The sequence below is a fragment of the Chaetodon auriga genome, chromosome 21, assembly GCF_051107435.1.
Source record: "Chaetodon auriga isolate fChaAug3 chromosome 21, fChaAug3.hap1, whole genome shotgun sequence".
Classification (NCBI taxonomy): Eukaryota; Metazoa; Chordata; class Actinopteri; order Chaetodontiformes; family Chaetodontidae; genus Chaetodon; species Chaetodon auriga.
In genome coordinates, this window is record NC_135094.1 from 12009811 (window position 1) to 12026994 (window position 17184).

Sequence of the window (17184 nt, forward strand, 5' to 3'; positions counted from 1 at the left end):
TTATATATATATATATATATATTCTGTGTGAGTGTGTGTGTGTTTGGCCTTGGTGACCTGTGGGTTTATTGTCCTCATAAAGAGAATTAGCCTCATCTCTCTTCAGGCCACTGTTCAGACAAGCCATTGTCAATAGGATTAACACTGCCTCCTCGAGAGACTTCACAATCCTCTCCCTTTGTGTGGAGACATATGTGTGTGCGCCTATGTGTTTGTGTTGTTGCACTTCTATAGAAGTGAGAACCAAGGTTGCATTTAAGACCTTCACAGATAGGTCAGTGAGGTTCCCAACCACAGCCAACCAAGCTAAGCCCCCAGCCTCCCGAAACACCCCTCAACCCATTTAGTAGGTGTCATGTCACCGTCCTTGAAGCTGATCTGCGGCCACTTCTAAGTGATCGGCAAGTGGGTTCATAGAAGTTGTTGTCTTCATTGTTAAACAACCGTCACTGCCAATGAAAATCCGACGTGACTCGGGCAGAAATCATGTTCACGGACAAGATAATGTGCCGAAGTTTTTTCCACCTTACGTTTAGTCACATCCTTCCTCTCTCTGTGAAGTATCATCTGGTGTTTCCATGGAAGTTATAGCAACAGACGAGGTGTAGTCTAACAACAGTCACCCTTTATTGTGTCTAAGCCAAACAAGAACATGCAGTGTGAAACAATGAGCGAACAGCAAATTTTCTCAGTTTCTGTTTGGCCTCTCACTAACGCTGCCATGTCATAACACACCCGACTGGAGTCTTCACTCTAAATTTTTATAGACAGGTGGAGAATAAGTAATATATGACTATTTTCATGACAAAAAAAATCCAACTCGATCCTTCTCATAAGCTGTTTTTCAGGTGGAGTAATCGACGATACAGAGAGGAAACGCTTTGTGCCAGTTTAACTCTCCTGTGTGATTCTGTTCAAGCTCTGCCAAAACACACCACTGAGGAGTGGAGAGTGAGGAAGACGCGTAGCGGGAGATGAGAGAATGACAGGACGGATGGATGGAGATATATGTGAATCATACTGGCACAAAGTTCATATGGAGAGCTGCAGTGAGAGGACGCTGCCAAGATGAAGCTCATCAGTGTGGTAGCGTGTGTGTGTGTTCGGGTGCACAATGGTCCTGGATTTCAAAAGAAGGTGCACCATCATTATCAGAAATTCAATTAGCCTGAATAAATGTTGCTATTGTGCATTTCTGCAAACCACGGTGGTATACATAAAAAAATACAAATTTAACAAATCCACGGTTTGCAGAAACTTACAGTGCCAACATTTTATCCTGTCGGCTGGGCTGAGACGTCCCGCTGCAGTGAAATTAGTGTTGCAACATTACATCAGGCAGAAAAAAGGCACATCTGATTTGAATTTGATAAAATCCTCGAGTAGTCTTGTTGGGGCAAAAGTTTTTAAGGTTAAGTTTACCAGATGTTTGCAAAATAAAAGCAGTGAAAAAGACAGATGCGTGCTCTGCCTGGAGAACTGCTCTGTTCAGCTTTGATCTGCCTTACCTGCCTTAATTGTGCGCGTACACACAGATATCTTGTACCATAAGACATCGCTGATAGAAACATTAGCCAAAACTACGCAGATAAGAGACCAAAGCCGGAACAAACCAGAATTATCTGTTAAACCTCAAAGGATGACAAACCCCCTCCCCCCAAACTCAAATTTCTTGTCTGTGTCTCATCTTTCTAATCTTACTCTTTACATTCATCCTTTCCCCTTCTTTCCATTATCACACCACAAATCACACCACAAACGTGCAAAATGGTCACAGGAGAAAACAGACATGACTGCGATAAGGCTGACTCTACGTACTCTACACAGAAACATGCATGCACTCACACCTGCAGACACACACAGACTATTTATCTTCCTTCTTATCTTGAGAGGTTAATGTCAACGTCTTCTTCATCTTGTCTGCTGTAGAGACAGACGAGAAGAAGACAGAGAAGACGAGTAGTAGTAGACAGTTGTATATGGAAAGACAAACACACGGAGCGGGAGACTGGGAGGCTGTGAGATAAAAGGAATGACAGCAAAAGAGAAGGAAAGCAATGAAAAGAGGAAGAGAGAGTGAGAGAAAGAGCATGATTGCTGCCTCCATGGTGATAAGCTGAACCAAATGTCATTCTTATTGTTTGTGTAAGGCTTCAGCTGAGTATGAGTAGCAACATAACATACAGTATGTTGTGACTTGAGTGTGGTTTTGAAAGTTGATTAATGGAAAATACAGAGAATAAAATAGTAACTTCTGACAGTCCCTGATTCATCAGATGCCTCCAATTCTTTTCATTGAGAATGTAGCCACTTGGTGAACATTCATATTAGGAATATTAATTATTTGCTGGTTACAACTGGTACTTAGTCGTGATGGATGGATGGTAGAGCAGCAGATTCGGCCATTTCTTTATTGAATTGTTGCATATTTTTTTATGTCAAAACACTGTCTTTGGTCAAAAAATGTAATTGGCTGTTGGGGTCTGCGACAAGGAAGGAGGGTTGACTTGTTGTTTCAAATTTATCAGATTTTCCAAGCAAAGATTATTCTGCAGTGCACAGACGGTACTCATACATAACACAAGTACATGAGCCACACTTAGTTCATATCAAGGGATCGCACCCCTGACTGTCAGACCGTAAACTGAAAGGTCAGTGGATCCAAAATGGCAGTGGACATGCTTAGTTGCTCATATCCCCCATGTGGGAAATGATGGCTTTTAAGAAAGGCGGTCAGCTGGAGCTGAAATGCCAGAATGGCATTCATAACCCTTAGACTGGCTTTCTCATAAACCTCTCCCAGAAATCACCTTTACCGGAGTCATTACACCTAAAAGAATGAATATTAGCATTGCCTTTTCATTGCCTTTCATTTACAGCGAATTCCCTCTCTGACCCCGCTGAGTGACAGGATGTCTGTCAGAGGGCAAATGTACAGCGGAGCGAACAACAGAGCAAAGGCATGCTCCAATGAGACTCTTAACAGTTCACCTGCTTTTTGCACTGATCTCTGAGGATTGTGAAAGTGGATCAATAGTCTTCTTCCTTCTCCTCTAACGAGAGCAGCTACTGTATTATTCAGAAAAAAATAAGGGTAAGAATAAGTCTTAAGGACACTGTCTTCAGCTGAAAAACACTCATCAGGAGACAAAAACATGTGCACCTATTCGCATGAATATGCCCCTGGTGTCTCTCTAAAGGACTCTGGACAAAGACAGCGTGTACGCCCTTCATACACACACCCATGCATCCATTTTCAATCCAGGAGAGTTTTTACACTAAGCCATGGATCAATTCCTCTTTGCCGGGGTGCTGTTGGTTCCTTTTCTTTGTTGTTGTCATTTGTTTGCATTTCTGTTTGTTGTGTAGAGAGCCTGGTGTCTCCACTCTGCCCCCGCTGGTCTTTGTTAGCCTCCTATCCTCTTAACATCTCTGTTTTTGTGGGAAGCTGTGCAGAGGCATATTAGCCATGCCCAGGATCTCTTGAGAGAGAGCTGCAGATAATATAGTGTGTGTTTGGTATATATGAGAAAAAGAGAAAGAGAAAGAATCTGTGTGCCTCTTTCTTTGTCTCCGTCCTTTTGTTTATCTGTACGAGCGTATGTGTGTCTGCGCGTTCTCCTCTCTGCTCCCTTTAATCTGTCTCCGAGTCTCAGCCGAGCTCCCCTGTCTCTTTCTATTGTCTCAATCTTTCTCCTCTCCCTGACCACCTATCCATCAATTTTCTTTGAGAACCCCTCCCACCTCCCGCCCCCACCTCCATTTTCTCCATCTCTCAGCTCCCACATATTTAGGCCTCTCTCTACTTCATGCTCCCCACCCTTTCCTTGCTCCCTCACATCTCTTGGTCTCAGAGGCCTCTTTCTCTTTATCTCTCTTGTCTTTCTACCTTCTCTTTGCACCCCTGGATCTCTTGCTCTACCAGGCTACCCTTTTCTCCTCCCTCTCTCATATCTGCCTTGTGCACCTTTTCCCTGCATTCTCATATCAGTTGGTCTCAGCTGCCTTTCTCTCTCCCTCAGTCTCCGTGCTCCACATCTGTCTATCTATCCAGTGTCTCCACGACTCTTTTCCGGGCATCTAATCTCTTTATGTTCTCATTAGTCCTGCTATAATCTGCCCTTTAATCCATGCTAATTGCAAACACCCCTTGTCCTGATCCTGATCTGAAGTTGTATTTGAAACATACCCCGCCCTCCCCGTCTATCCCTTATGCTTTGATGTGCAAAGGGATACAATGCATACCAAAATATCAAACCTGTGATCAGCAAGTCCTTGTAATTCTTTACCCTTTGAGTAAATGTGGGTGAGATGAGGTTCTGAATTTCTGAAGGTAACTTGAAGGAACCCTGGGAAGTTTTTGAGAACAGCTGGTGGCAATAGCTGGCCAAAGAATGTAGCAATGCACTAACAAAGAGAAAGAGGAAGAAAACTGCTGGCACGCAAACATCGATGTAAACAACGTAAATTTTTAATTCCTCAAAAAAAAAAAAAAAAATCCGCTCTGCAAATGTTTAATGAAGTGGGAAATTCGTGCAGCATGCTTGTCAGGCCTCAAGGATATGTGTTAGGGTGAGAAACACAGAACGCAAACATAACTTTGTTTCTCAAAAACTCCACGGGGCACTTTTAAGTATGTCACAGATTCTTAATGCTATATCAAGCATTTGCTATATTTATTGTGCTGTAAATGGTGAAACGTATTTCCATCTGTTCCAAAAAGCACAAACAGATTTTATACACCTTCACTGTGGTGTTGGAAGGAGGAGGTTTCTAGAGGAACAGTGCAGAAACGAGTTCACTGGTGCCTGCAGTGCATGCAATGTCAGACGAGACATCTCCGTTGTCTACATCAGAAGACACAGCAGAGAGGCCGAGGAAGGATAATGAGTTATTTCAACAATTTATACCCGAGAGCACCCATAATGCGTTGCACCTCCCTGACAGTTCTGAGGCCGAGCCTCCTTCCTCCGCCTGCAGTTCAGCACGACGCTATGCTCTAGTAAGTTCACTCTGCATACCTCTGCACCCATCTACAACTCTTCACGGGTCATCACAGAGTGTATTCGGCCATTAAATGAAAAACACCTCGGAGATGGGGGGAGAGGGGGAGGGAGGGAAAATTAATATCAATGGTTGTGCCCCTAATTGGCTTGTCTGCTTGATAAAGGACACAATAACCTGACTCTGCTGCAATTACCACCCTTTTACTGACTCTAAAGTATGCACTCGAGCTGGCATCTGCACACACACAAACATAAGCACAAGCTAAACAGAAGATGTGCACACACAAAAACACACATCTCCGGCAGCCATTGTAACTGACAAAAGTGTAGGCTGAAGACCATAAACAACCATAATCATCATTACCACGGGGTAATCTCAATCAATGTGTGTGTGTCTATGTGCTTATGGCTATAAGTCAGATTTAGTGCCGTGTCCCCTCAGGTCAAGGCCGATGGACAGATGTGTCACGAGGAAAATGGCTTCTGCCAAGACACGCTCGTTTTTCACTCTGTTTTTTACTCCCACCATCCATCTCCCTGCATATCCGTCAGGCTCGTCATATGGATAGGGATACAGTGAACAACACTCATAATTACAGAGGAGGATGAACGGGGCATAAACAACTCCACAGAGGTGAGGGCAAAGAGGAAGAAAGCAACAGGAAGAGCAAGGGAATATCAGAGAGAGAGGCTAGCAGAGAGAGAGTTTAGAATACAGGCAGCTGGAAAAGGGAAAATAGACAGAACAGTCAGAAACATAGAAGACAAAAAAGAAAGGAAGACATGACAAGCGAGAAGGCAGAGGCGAAGGATCGCTCATGACAGGTTTTTTCAGGGATTATGGGTAAGAGAGGGAGTGTGACTTCTCTACCATTCCTCATGACAAGAAAACTGCAGGAGTTGTGAGAAAATTCACAGCTAAGGTGTGAGGATTCATGCTCTAGTTAAAGGTACATTGAAACCATTGAACTTACAGTATCTAATTAAAGTGAAACAGGGCAAAAATAGGGCACGTTCACGTTAATTAAGCAATAAGTCAACACTTTCGGATGGAAAATGATGTGGCTCTGACAACCGGTTGTAAATGAGGGCTGGGATTTTAATAAAAGCAATAATAATAACTCATCTTCATCAAGGATGTCAGCAAAGGGACATTTTCTCATCTGCACCTTCAAACATGCACAGAACACACAGACTGCAGAGAAACGTAGCGTCTGTGATGTCACACAGGGTTTTAGCAGAGGTTTTGCAAAAGCAAACACGATGTCAAGCAGACACGGCCATAAACATCCCCTCTTTGAAATTTTTCTTAGAGGAATAATAATTTTTGAAAATATTCATCAAGGCACACGACAAGATGTTCGACACACTGCTGTGGTGTTTGGTGCCTGCTAAACACCAACTCAAGAGGATTAGGATTATGTAAAGCACAAAGATGAAACGGCATTTTATAGCTCTGTCAAGTAGCACAAAAACCTGGTATGACTAGTTGGAGCCATACTGCTGTTTTCAGATACAATACTTTGTTGAATAGTTTGCATTTGGTGTAAATACTCTGCAGACTGACAGGCTGTTTGCCTTTTTCAGGTTACCTTTCATCTTTTTGGCCACAGACTGCTAAACAGCTCTCAAATTTAGTCAGTTGGTTGAAAAAAAAAAAAAAATGCCAGCAAATTAATTAATATTACACCACAGTCCTAATTACAAGCACTCCAACACATCACGGTTGTGCACCGAGGTGCATGTAAGATATAAACTTGCTGCACTTGTGTGCACGCACCCACACACTCAAACATACAAGCAGGCATGCACACGCCCACGGCAAAAGTCTACATTTCTTTCATGTTGCTGTGACACAATACAACAGAAACAAGTCTCTCTTGTGTCTATCAATTATCAAAGAAGCTCTTGCTGGATTTTGGCTTTGTATTACTCATGAAGGAGACGTGCATCCTGCTGACAACTGGGCGCTATGTTCATCATTGCATCGCTTTGTTGTCAGGAGCATGATGGATTTCAGGCTTTTATCCTTAAAGACGTGTTTTTGTCTTCAATTCTGACTTCTTCTCTCTCCCTCTTATGGTCCAGCTGTGCTGTGATGCAAACGACCACTACACCATTTACATTTCCTTTCTTGTTGTACTCTCACGTGGCATGATCAAACATTAGTCACATCCTGGGTAAAATGTATTTAAGTGAGGAAAGATGACTGGGAAGGAAAGAAGGGTGAAAGACACATTGTCAACAATCATCAAGGGGGGCTGATTCCCATCTGTACTCTCTCTTTTGGTTTTTTTTCCTGTCAATACTGATTTAAACACTTGGAAGTGGTATGGAGATTTAGCCTTGATTTTGGCTTAACCTTGGTGATACTGACTGTTTGTCTAAACGAGAATGATTGACACTCTAAAACATCAAAATATTCTGGCCTTTAAAATCTCGAGTATGCAGTATAATTTTGCTTGTCGCTTGCAAAGCGTATTATGTTTGGAGGATTTCTTCACTGCATCAGCCTTGAGAATTTCTTGCAAGCTTTTATTACAGTCTGAGACGCTGAGAGAGAGAGGAGAGAAAAAAGGGTTGGGGTGGCTTTAGACAGCAGAGATTTCAGAGGTATACATGGTGTCTTTCAAAGGAGAACAAAGAATAACCTATGACACTCCTCTCTCATCCAGCCCGCTACATTCTTCTCGTCTGCTTCATTTCTACCCTGCTCTTTGTTTGCAGTCGATCTGCAGGTGAAGAGGTTGACCTCACCGGTCCAGACACTAACCCGCTGGGCTTCTACCTGAGCACACAAAGACCCGGCAACCTTCTCTATCTCATTCTCCCTCTCTTACACATTCTGTTTTCAGCTGTGTCTGCTCTCTCAGCTGTTTTCTCTTTTCTCCCCTCGGTATTCTCGTCTCCCCATCTCTCCGTTCCTTCTTCCCTTCTTTCCCTCACTGCCCCGCTGTCTCCATCTTAGCTTGAGTTATTGATTTCTGTAAAGGTTGACTGCGGCTGCCGCCTTCCTTTCTCTTTTCACTCGCTCTCGAACTCCCTCTTCTTTCCTCTCCTGCTTTTCTAGCTTTCAGCCTCATCTCCTTTGCTCCTTTTTTTTTGGTACCAAACTTCTCATTCTGATTCTTTCGGTATTTCTCTCTTCCTCATTCCACCGATCTCCATCTCTCTCTGCGAGGCTAAACTTGAGGCTAAAACTTGTTGTACATTTGTATGTCTGATCCTTTGTCTCCATCTCCTCCTCCACTCTGACCTGGCCTGGACACAGTGCACTCATGTCAGTTAAACAACACTAAGTACAACATATGGTTCATCTTTTTGAAATATCCTATAGCACACAAATCCAAATCTGTTCACACAATTGTGACGCCCACATTACAGAGAGCATGTGTCCAAAATGAAACAATCCCTGAAGAAAACACTGCATTCTCTTCAAAAATTGTTATTTTCTTCAAACATCATTTAAATCCTTTCTCTCGGCTCCCCAGAACAGCAAATACATTAAAAATACAAAATAAATGCTCAAAACAAACAAACGAAAAGCAAGCATGCAGTCAAGCATCTGCTAAATGGGCAACAACTTGTACAAAAAAAAAAAAAAGAAGTTCAGTCCCTTGAGGCAGGTTTTAAAATGAAATATAGAAATGTCTCTTGAGCATTCTTCTGAAGGTGCAGGATAAGGCTCAACGAACTGATATCTTACAAATACGGAGGATGACATCCTGCATCCTGTGAGTTACTGTTGTTTTGACGTTTGTAAAATCGGTCAACAATTTACGACAATTTCTCCTCTAAATAATTCACGTTCAAGAGGACTGATGTGACTAAAACACGATGATGGATGTACACAGATTATTAGACCTCTATCTAGATGAGACTATCCGGGCTGTGGTCAGATTTTACATCTATAATACTCCATCCTCATGTAAAGGCAGTCAGCACGATTTACAGTGACAGTGATTCGTGATAGTTGTCCACATGGGCCACGTGTAACCTCATATACATTCATCATTTTAAGTCTCTCTGAGCAGACACATCCTTATGAGCACAGTAACTCACACTCTCAGACTTGCTTCAGAGGTTTCCCTATAGATTTTGGAAGATCTCCCTGCATAAATTTGCATATTAATGAGGAAAAAAACGATAACTGCTGAAACCGCTGTAACAGTTAATGCTTAAAGCTACAGAGCTCATATTAATGCCAACCCCTGCGTTATGTGCAGACAAGTAAGTTGTGCATAAATATTTATTAAGGCATTAACAGGCATAGTGAATGGATTCAGTAACAGGTTAATATGATTATGTTTAATACATCATGGTGATTAGGCTGGGACATTAGGCAGCAGAAGTGCCTCTTGTGTTAAAGGTATTCCATGCCTTCACACTGTTTTTCTAAAAAAATAACATCTCCTGTAAATCAAATGGCTAAAAGCACATCACTAACAGATGTTTCAACCAGAAGCCATACTGTTTAACTGATACTTAAAAGTATGAACTGAGTGCTACACTTAGCGTTTATAGTGGTGAGGTGTAATTTAACAAACACAAAGACAATAAAGGGATATCAAATTGCAAACTTAAATTGAAATAAACACTTCAACAATGCCTTGCACGAAACAGTAAAGCCATTAAAAAAATCAAATATATTGTAAAAAGACTACAGCATTATAAGTGTGTTTTGTACAGTTATTACTCAAAGAGGACATATTACGCTTTTTGGGTTTTCCCCTTTCCTTTAGTGTACTATATTGCTTTTTTGTGCATGTAAAATAGGAATTTACAAAGCTCAGAGTCCATGCCAAATGGAGTTATTCTGTTCCACAGAAAACACTGCCCCTGAACTGCCTGAAATGGCAGTCCAACCTCGCTGTCTGCTGTTGCTATGTGAAGATGTGGAAGGTAACAGTATGAGCAGCCAATTTCTCAGTTGTTGGCTGCAAGAACCAAAACAAGTCTTCATCTACCCCCATCATCTGAGGATAGAAGCTGTGGATTAACTTTATTTTTGATAAAAATGTGATGGAAATCTCCCTAAAAGGACTGCAAAACGCTTGTGTGTGCAAACCATTTTTCTTCAGACTGCTTTGAGGGCCCGAACAAAGTTACAAGCTGAGTATGGGAACTGCTCTGTGGTTGGCTGCAATAACAAACACAAAAGTCTCCATGTACTTCCATCTCAGGATGTCAAGATCCAGTGGATTAACTTCAGATTTGATGGAAATGTGATGGATATGTGTGTGCATTTTTAATGTTACTCTACCGAACTGCTTGCTCAATGAGAGCCAGGAGAGGGCTCTGCAGTTTCCTCTCCTGTTTCCTATTGTGTCTTTGTGTTTGACCTCCCCATGATTAACCAACTAAACTCTCCCATTAATCTCTCTGCTCCCATCCCAGCTTCTCCTCCTCTGCCCACGTAGCCCACAGCCCAAACAACGAAAGCTCCGGCCCCTCTTCCAATCAGAGAGTCCCTGACTTGGCTATCAGATTGTATCAAAGAGCGACAAAGATAGAGATCCTTCAACTTATCTTCTCGTTTGTATTGTGGGGATGCGGGACATCGCATTATTGAATTGTCCTGAGTGGCCAAAAAGATCGGGCTGATCAATAGCAGTGGGGGTATTGGTGAGTCCGCCCACAACCAACTCCTCACACAAATATAAGCTGCAGTTGCCTGCCACCGTGTGCTATCAGTCTGTCTCCCTCCAGCTCCAAGCATTGGTAGACTCCAGGGCAGAGGACAACTTTATTGATAAAGAAATGGCAGAATTGTGTGGACTACCACTGGAGCCCCTGCCTACCCCTGTCACTGTCCAATAATCACTCTGAACAGATGAGCTTATGTATCATATCTGCTCCTCACACCCCCTTGGTTCTTGGCTTTCCCTGTCTTAAACTTTATAATCCTCACCTTGACCGGGCTAATAATAAGATCTGTTCTTCAAGCTCATTCTGCAGTCTGCAGTCTGCTCATTTCCCTGTGAAAACCTCCTCCATCTCCAAGACTGTACATCTGCCAGATTTGTTCGTTGTGCCCCCCGAATATCACCATCTGGGAGAAGTTTTCAGCAAAGGACTAGCCTTCTCACCACCCCTCCACCGACCATAAGATTGCGCCACTGACCTCCTCCCCACAGCTCCCCTGCCTACCAGCCACCTGTATAACCTGTCACGCCCCGAGAGGGAGGCCATGGAAACTTACATTCAGGATTAATTCTCTGCAGGTATAATCCGCCCTTCCTCCTCTCCTGTTGGTGTGGGGTTTGTATTTGTTTCCAAAAAAGACAAGTCACTCCACCCATGTATTGATTTCCGGGACTTGAATGCCATTACTGTTAAAAATAAATACCCTCTGCCACTAATCTCCTCTGCTTTCGAGTCACTTCGGGGAGCCACTGTCTTCTTCCAAGCTAGACCTCCAGAAAGCTTATCACCGAGTAAGTTAGGGGGATGAGTGGAAGACAGCATTCAGCACTCCGCTGGCCCAGCCCCTGCCCCAGCCGTCTTCCAAAATCTCTTCAATGATGCCCTTCCGGACTTCATCAACCACTCAGATGACATACAAATTTTTTCTGAGCCAGGAGGAGCAGAGTTTCCATGTGCGGCAGGTATTACAAAGAGGTCTTTTCATGCATGGTGGCACCACTGACATGGGAGATTGAGTCCATAGTCAGAAAGGCCTAGCAACTCCAACCTGACCCAGGTAATGGACCTCCTAACCATCTGTTTGTGCCTGATTCTGCCCATTCCCAGGTTCTGCAGTGAGCCCACATATCCTGGCTTGCCTGCCACCCCAGTGCGAATCGAACCCTAAGGGTACACAAGTGACATTTCTGGTGGCCTACGGTGGGGGGCAAACAACCAGGAGCATGTCGCCATTTGCTCTGTCTGTGATCAGGGGAAAAGTCAGTTTGTCATCAGGCTTACATCCCCAAATCAACAACCAGTCTGAAAGAACCAATCAGGATCTGGAATCAGCCTTAAGGCTGCCAACCAGGCCTGGCTGCCCTCTTCCTGGTCTACCCATCTCCTGTGGGTAGAATATGCTCACAACTCTTTCACCAGTTCTGCCACAGGCTTATCTCCATTCAAGGTGTATTTCAGGTACCTGCCTCCCTTCCCAGGAGGAGGAGATATCCGTCCCATCTGTCCAGCTCCACCTCTGGCATTGTTGGAGGATCTGGAGGAAGGCTTGTACTGCATCACTTCAGTTGGTGGAGTAGAATAAACAGATCACCCGGTTCTCCCATTCATGACTGATTCCATTGTCAACCCCACGGCCATTAAACTGAAATTTCTCTATGAGAATCCACCCAGTATTTCATGTCTCTCAGCTTTAAACCTGTCACATCTAGCCAGTTGTTCATTAAATCTATTAACTTTCTATGGTCGCTTGTCCTCTCTCTCAGAGTGTAGCATTTTGGGTTCTTTAAAGTACCAAATTGTAACACCAGTAATGGTACAAGCCCAAAGAGGGATCTATACTGGGTGTCCGTGACCTGACTTCAAACTTGTAAGCTGTAAGTTTTGACATCTTTTATGTTGTTTTACCATATATTTTGTTAATTACCCTGTTCAACTTGGTGGAAGCGTGTTGTGCAGCTAATGTGGCTATTCCCACAGACTGGGAGCCATGTTGAACTAATTTTGTAACACTGAGGCACAAGAGAAATACTGTGAATAGTGTGAAGCGTCATTTGAAGCCACCTAAATAACAAGAGTCGTAGGTTTGATGCCAGTAACTTTTCCTTTTATTGTGTATATACTGCAGTGCTAGCTCAGATAGTGTTGGCTTTGTTGTTATATGAAGCCAGCTCTGCTCCGGGATCCCGCCTGTACGTGTGTGTGTGTTGCTGCTGTTTAAATTTACTTGAAAGACATGCTATGAAGGTAACATTGCAGTTATTTATTAAAGAGTGACTGTCAAACTGCAGGAATTTATTTACTTGGCAACATTGTGTAACTTTGATTAGCACACATCAGGTCGCTTGCTCAAACTATAAAAAGACTGTTACAGTGGTGTAACTTTAGTGGTATGGATCCGAAATGGATCAGAGAAACCTAAAATAAAAGTGTGAACCTGAAAATGGGCATACTTTAACAAGTCATATTGAATTCTGTTAAAAACCTGAAGCATTTGCAACATATTGCAGTTTATTTTTAGACATGTGGCATTATACTTTAGCTGTATACTAAGCATTGCTCATCTGACCATCATTCCCTAACAACCTGTCCATGATGTCCTGGGGAAAATGATGACAATATTAGTAATGAGGACGTGGCTGACAGGTGAGCCTGCACCTGGCTTCGGGAAGCTCATTACAGAGTCTTAATGATGTGCCGTGTTCCATAATTAGGAAACTTTTCAGCTCTCTGTCCAATCTCTCTGTTTGGTTGCTGTGTTGGCTGCGGGCAGCACAAGGCCTTTGGTTTGGTTTGACAGCTTGAATGCATAGACTGTCTGGGAGATCTGTGGAGCACTCATTGGATGCACCATTGGAAGGGTCTGCAGGAGTTTACATGAGGACACATGCAGGATGATAATGGGTGTGAGAGAGTGACTTAGGGTCTGGGATTTGGAACATCTGAAAACTTAGGTGTGTCTAAAAGTGTGTAATGAGCACATGTGTGTATTTTCCTTTTTTTACTGAGCTATGATTTCTCTTCCTCTTTGTGTTCTGCTGACTGGACTGGGACAAACTTCCCATGAATGATGTAACTGTGGACAAAAAACTGTTTGTGTGCGTGTGTGTGTGTCCAGTACATACTGTGTGCAAACCCGTGTTGGCCAAACTTGGTATGCTTGCACTTCTTAATGAGAGCCAGGAAATTGTGTTTCCAAGCCCAGACCTCTAATTAGAGTTTCAACACTTTTCAGGCTGGCTGGTAAAGTTATTGTAGTGTGTGTAAAATCAATCTGCATTTGAGTTTCAAAGACTATGGACTTTGCAGGTGTACCTAACCTTGTGTGAAGCATTGGGATTCAGTAGCTCAGGAGTTTATTACTATGTATACAAACTATAAACAAAGCAACTGATTAATTAGACCCACAGAATGTCTGCTTTTGAAACTGTGTCTGCAGTGAAGATAGACACCACTGCATTATGTTTGGGTAGCTCTAAAACACATCAACCAACCATTAAGTTTATTTTTGTATGCGAGGCACGACAATAATACACAGTATTAACTGTTATGAATGTCGATGGATCGTCTAATTGTAAATTGAGTTTATATTTGTCTGTAGATCTAAATCTCATTAGAGAATAAAAGCAAATGTGTAGCTTTTATAAATCACTGGAAAGTACTGTAGCAGGGATGAAGTGCATTGAGTGCTTTGAGTGCGTAGTAAGGGTGTGTGTGTGTGCGGCTGTGCCAGTTAATGAGGGCCAGTATGATTGAGTCGAAGTTTGCAGGTCCTGTCTTGCCGCAAAGGAGAGCAAATGATGAATACACTTCAATCATTTCAAGACAGGCCTTCATCATTTGTTGGAGCTGTCAGACAGTTATCAGGGCTCACTGTAGGCAGCTGGAGAGGAGGCCTGGTCCATAATTGAAAATTGAGTTTAGAAATGTCACATGTATCCGTCCATCTAAATTTCAAGCTGGGATATCCCCGTTGGTGCACAGCATGTAGAGGCCTGACAGTACCTATCAATCCAAGCTTCAGCATTTTAGTCAATAGAGACAATTGCCAGTGGGGGATTTGTTCATATTTAATAAGGGGCATGTTGGGCAGCTTCAGTTTGAGAATATGCCCTGGGCAGACCTCAGTACTTGACTAATACACCATATTCTTTGAAAGAAACTTTCTTTCTGTTTTTATTTACTGTGCAACCGATTTAAAGACCGCCTTCAATGACAATCGAGTTTTCAACTTTAGTAACATGATGTTTCTTATCTGCTACAAGGCGTATCATAAGCGAAAAAAGCAGTCGTGTCATGGAATTTCTGAGTACATTGTACCAATGACAGCTTCACCCACATGGATTCAGACAGTCAGGGTTTCATACATCACATACCTCAGGAACCAATCCCAACAGCTTACGAGAACTTATACTGAAGCCTGACACTGTTTGATCCATTTATCCTGAGGATACAGCGAGTTTGAGCTAATGTGTTTATTTTTTTTGTGTCCAACAGATCTGCAGTGTGCATTCACCTACCAAGTTACATGATGATTCACATCAAACACTAACAGGACATTTTATAAGGCTTGGAGGTGTTGATGAAGAAAGTTAGAGCAGACTTTACTAAAATCTATTTGTCAGATAGCTAAACTTCTAAGTAGATGATGGCCTCATTTGATGCGATAATTCTGACAGAAAACTTCACACGAGTTTGAAGTTGCTCACAAAGAAAGCATACCATGATCGAGGTTGTCCTCACAAGCTGCTAGAACAGTGTTAGCGTGATAAGGTTGGGTAGTTCAAGTGTACATGGCGTGTGGGAGAAGTTTCCTTCAGGGTGTTCGACCAGAAAGCGCCATTCGTGAGTTTGATGAGCAGAGCGGAAGGTGAGCAGGTATCCTTGAGCTGCAGGCAAGTGGTGGAGGGGTGGGTGGAGATGGAGGCGGGGACTATTTGCATCATCATCAATATGCACATACTAAACGGGGGCAAAGGTGAACAGTTACATCTAAGCCATTTTAATGCATGAAATAATGGGAAAAAATTCTAAAATGTAATTTTGATGAGTAAAGATGAGTGTTTAAGGCCAGGAGAGGAACTTGAAAAATTAGCAGAGTGGCTGGTGTTATTTGGAGAAACTCTCAGTTGTGTTATATTTAAAACTGCTGTACCATCTTGCAGGCCCTGCAATTATTCTTTGATAGCTTCTCTTGAAACCAAAAACAGATGATCTAACCTTTAAATCACCATCTGAGCAACCTTTATATTCTCTGCTGCAGGACAAGGCTGACAATTTCACAGACACAGATTGAAAGAAACAAAAAAAATCTAATCAAAATGCGACTTGGTCTACGGCTAATCCCTTGACTTTCCCATATGCTTTCTTTTTCAAAATCCACAGTGAAGTTGCTCTCTCGTATATACATTCACCTTAGAGTATCCAAGGTCTAACTCCTCCGCAGTGGTTTCTAAGTGGGGAAAATAGAACGCTAATCTATTCCGGTGTAATCATGCTTTGACCTGCTAATGGAGGCGGCATACCCCAGGGCAAGATGTAATCAGGAAGACAGTTAATAAAATGAACAAGACCGCTTTACTGATCTTACTAATGTCCCTGACCTTCCCCGGGGGAAGACACTTAGACACATGCAAGCTCGCACATGTACAGTCCATACAGTACATGCATGTGTCCTAATGCACATATACATCAGATGCAGTCTTAGGCATGACCATACAAATGGGCTGATTAATGTAAACACACAGATAAGAAGGTGACAGCATGTTGCAAACATCAATTATGCAGCACCATTATATCCTACGATCCTTCAACCCGCTGCCCATTATCCCTGCACTGAGTCGTCACTGTAAGTAGGGGTAGATGAAAGGACAGATGAAAAACCTGCCCACATCTCACAAAAACTTTCACACAAGTTCACACTCTGAGTTGAGAGAGAGTTGCAAGGCATCATCTATTTCTGTATGTGTGTTTAGTTTGCAGCTGGAGGGGGATCGTCTCTACTCGGGGTCACACATATCAACTCCAGGGAGCAGAGTCACGACTCCATAAACAGCTGTCAATCAAAAGCTGTGGAGACTGACAGAACAAACGTTCACATCACTTAGTACTGGGTTATATTTACATGAATAACACGGTGAACATAGAAGCATTAGCATGGATCTACATATATGGTAAGAGGGTACATGTACCTGCAAATGCAGACACACATAAACAATCCTTCATAACTAAAATAAAACTACTATCTTGAGGAAGCAAACAACAATGAGAAAAAACAAAATCGAAACATGTCAGAAAGCTGTCAGTTTATGATTCCTCATGGAAGTTCAACTTAGTTAGGGCTGTCATGACTGCAGCATGTGCACTTGCGCCTGGCAGCTCAGCTGTAACCTTGCACATCCATGCATGTTTCCAATTAACTTCCCTGACTTTCTGTTTCACGCTCTTTTGTCAATATCCAGCCTCTCCTTTTCTGTTCACTGCATTTTTGTTACTATTGTACACCATCTTATACACCAGACCTTACTGAGAAAGC

General features: G+C 42.7%; 1 protein-coding gene across 1 annotated transcript in view; it reads right to left on the bottom strand.

The window, feature by feature from the left end:
* Positions 1-17184, bottom strand: part of cntnap2a (contactin associated protein 2a) — a 296814-nt gene that overhangs the window by 54759 nt on the left and 224871 nt on the right. The gene's annotated exons all lie outside the window — the stretch shown is intronic.